Raw genomic sequence first — 3,498 nt, forward strand, 5'->3', positions numbered from 1 at the left:
ACAGTAAACACACTACATACTCCAGTAATAGTGAGAGTAGTGTGGAAGTACGGCATTCTGCTGTAATCTACAAATCAGTGTTATTTAGTTTTTTATAGTTTACAGTTTTACTACACTGAAAAAAATGATTCTTTGACTTAGTTGAATTTACTAAAAAAAATTATGATAATTGGTTCCACACAATTGATTTTAGCTACATTTAAACAAATACATTAAGCTGAACTTAGTTCAACGTAATGCATTTGTTTAAATGTAGCTAAAATCAATTATGTGGATCCAATTAACATAATTTTTTTTAGTAAATTCAACTAGTCAATGAATCATTTTTTTCAGTGTATTTTGTATTAGCTTATAATAATAATTAATCATTTTAGTGCTTCAGCTTAAATTTATTTCAGTGCCAATGCAACATTTAAAATGTTCTTTTAGTTTTTCAACTAATATTTATATTTTATTTTAGTTTCATTTCAATTAACCCCTTACTTTACGCCAGAACTAGAGGCTATAGAAGCCAGTGATTATCGTGCATAAAGTTATAAATTTGGATATTTTTCTTATAAAAATGCATGGCTTTGCTTCAGAAGGCCTTTTGAGCCGTATGGATCACTGTTATGATGGATGGAGGGTTTTTTGGGCTTCAAAATCTCAGGTACCATTCACTGCCATTATAGAGCTGGGAAGAGCCAGGAATTATGTTTATATAACTCCGATTTTGGGTGAACTAACTCCTTAACAGGCTGACTGATATGTTTACTGATTGATTGATTGATTGATTGATTGATTGATTGATTGATTGATTGACAGATTGATGTGTCTGTGTTGTGTTCAGGGTCTGTGTTGTGGTCAGAGAGTTCATCATCTGTAGTGCATGTGCTGGTCTGGTGTTTTCAGATGATGGTTCTGTTGGGTCTGTTAGGAGGTTTTCACATCTACATGAGACTCACGTCAGGTCAGACACATTTATCATCATCACTATGGATTTGACATGCAAATATTAAGAGTGTGAATATGATGAGAATCTGATGTTTTTAGGAAAGAAACAGGAATATCAAAACGTGCGAATGAGAAGATTTAGAGAAGGACATGAAGAAACAGCAGAAGATTGAAGATCTCAGCAGCAGATCTCGTCACATCTATGAGAAATCATTTTACACATCTGGAGTCATGTGGTCTTTTACTGTAGTCTGTTGGCTTTGGCTGATTTCTTTTACAGCGTCTGTTTAGATGTTTTAGCTGTTCCTAAAGATTACTTTAATAACATGTTTAGCCACATGCATTTTTCTTCACAAGATCTTTGTCATTATAGAATATTGCTAAACACATCGTTCTTTAAAGATTGTAAATAATCTGTGTTGAATTTAAGATGAACTTTGGTATTGAGTTAAATGAAAATAAAATGCTTTGAAATGAAACTATTTCCAGTCAAACGCCACGTTTTTATTTATTAAAAAGGGACAAATCATGAAAATTTGACTTTTTCCGTGTTTATAATCAGGTCCCGGTGTTTCTACCAACCCAGAAAACGTGAAAAGTGAAACCCAGTAACTGTGTTTTGGTGAGCCTTTCTCTGCAAGCATGTCAAAAAATAATCCAATGAGACTTCACTCCCCTTCTGATATATGAAGATGATCTTATTATAATATTACCGGCCCTTAATCTGCACGTTTACACACACCAGCCGACATTTGGTTTCACAAGAGACAACAGAGACCAGTTCTAACGCAATGGCAGAAGATCCAGCAAAGCCTGAAACTGTTCTGTGGTTGAGCACAGACGAGCACTGAACACTATTGACCAGAACATGTCACCGCTGTCTTATAAAGACCTCAGGAACTGTGTCAACATGTGTAAAAGTTAAACATGATGATGAGATGATCAATGTAACTACACAACAACTACAGAAATGTCTCCACTAACATTCAGAAACGTTGTTAAACTGTTGTTGTGAGTTGATTTTTCCCCGTGGGTTAAAGGTTTGACATATTGCATAAATTTGTGCAATTTCTGCAAGTTTGTCAATATAATTCAGCAGGTCTTTCCCCGTCCACACTTCAGGTCTACGTGGCGGCCATAGCTGCCTTCCACGCGCCGTTAAGCGAGGGACCATTGGCGAGACACCAGTAAGTTCATTACTCTAAAGGTGGCTTTTTTGCTGGCTATTACTGTTTGGAGTTCGCTCCTGAGAGAGCTAAAGCCTTTCTCCACCCTAGACTCATGTGTCACGGTCTGTTGTTCTCCAGGCCTTCCATCCTCCACCACATGTGTCAGCGGATCTACTGAAGATCAAGCGTAGCGTCAGTTCTGGCAGGTCACGTTAGTCAAGCTCTCATCAGTGTCTCTCAGCTGATCCACGTCTACCTATAGGAATACGACCCCTATCACTGTATTCATATATAATCTCCTTCAGTATTATCAGCAGGATTCGCGTTGATCAGGAGCTAATTACCCTCCTCCCTCCCCAGCTCCACTCGTCAGTCAGGATTTGGCATTCTGATTCCCCCTGAATCAGACTAAAATTCTCTAATTATGTTGTACATTAAAATTAATGATATCTGCAATACATTCATGTTGGTTCTGTTCTGTTTACCCTAAGAGGGGTTATTGCTGCTCTCCTGCTCTTATCCATGCTAGGCCTCATGGATGAGCAGGGAGTTCTTGCCCAGAACAGAACCATACCGCTACTCCAAACTGTATGCTAACTGTCAATCGTATTTGACGATAGTGGTCCTGACAGAACTACACCTTGTGTGCCTCATGGAGGAAGTCTGACCAGCTGTTAGTGAGCTTTGGGTCTCCCAAGAGAAGTGTCAAAGCAGACCATCAGCAAATGGATTGTCGAGGCGATCTCTACCGCGTATGAGGTGCACGTTACGCCTTCGCCTCTGCTGGTCACGGCACACCCTACGAGGAGCATTGCATCCTAGAAAGCTCTATTGTCTGGACCTTTCTTCCACACCGGGCTCTCAAGTACTCTTGTCCTGAGTCGTGATCAGAGCGGTTTCACACCAGGGAACGTGTGAAAAGGTCAAGTTTCCACTGTTGATTCAAACTTGGGTAAAAGTTGTTCAGTTTTGTCTCCATTGAGTGAAATGCTTTAGATATCCTAGACAAACTGCTGATGATATATTTTCAATTGTTAGTGAAAATAAAAGGGAACATCATCCATTATGATTTTGTTCCAGGACACGTTGATTCAAACTTGGGTAAACGTTGTTAGAAGACGTGCAAATCATGACAGATGTTTTCTTTAGTAGACGGTTTGTTCATCTACTCATCATCAAAGACATTTTACTTGCGGTCGATGCTCAGTGATGCTCATTTTGAGTCCTGCAGTTATAAAAGCAACAAACGGGTGATGAAAACAACTTATTACATAATGTCTTCATGAAAATGTAAAATTGCAGAAGCATTGGTCATAGAAAGCCCACAGCAGGACAGAAAAGACATGTATGTGTTTTTGTTCCTTCTGCTTGTACTTCTCCTTTTCTCTGAGAAAGT

General features: G+C 38.7%; 1 long non-coding RNA gene across 1 annotated transcript; it reads left to right on the forward strand.

The window, feature by feature from the left end:
- Positions 1-815: 815 nt before the first annotated feature.
- LOC311095523 lies at positions 816-1,412 on the forward strand. Its single transcript, XR_014608848.1, has 2 exons — positions 816-949; positions 1,033-1,412. It is a non-coding gene; the product is annotated as an uncharacterized lncRNA (long non-coding RNA).
- The last annotated feature ends 2,086 nt before the right edge of the window (positions 1,413-3,498 follow it).

Source organism: Abramis brama, assembly GCF_963993115.1.
Source record: "Abramis brama genome assembly, chromosome: 13".
NCBI classification, from domain to species: Eukaryota; Metazoa; Chordata; class Actinopteri; order Cypriniformes; family Leuciscidae; genus Abramis; species Abramis brama.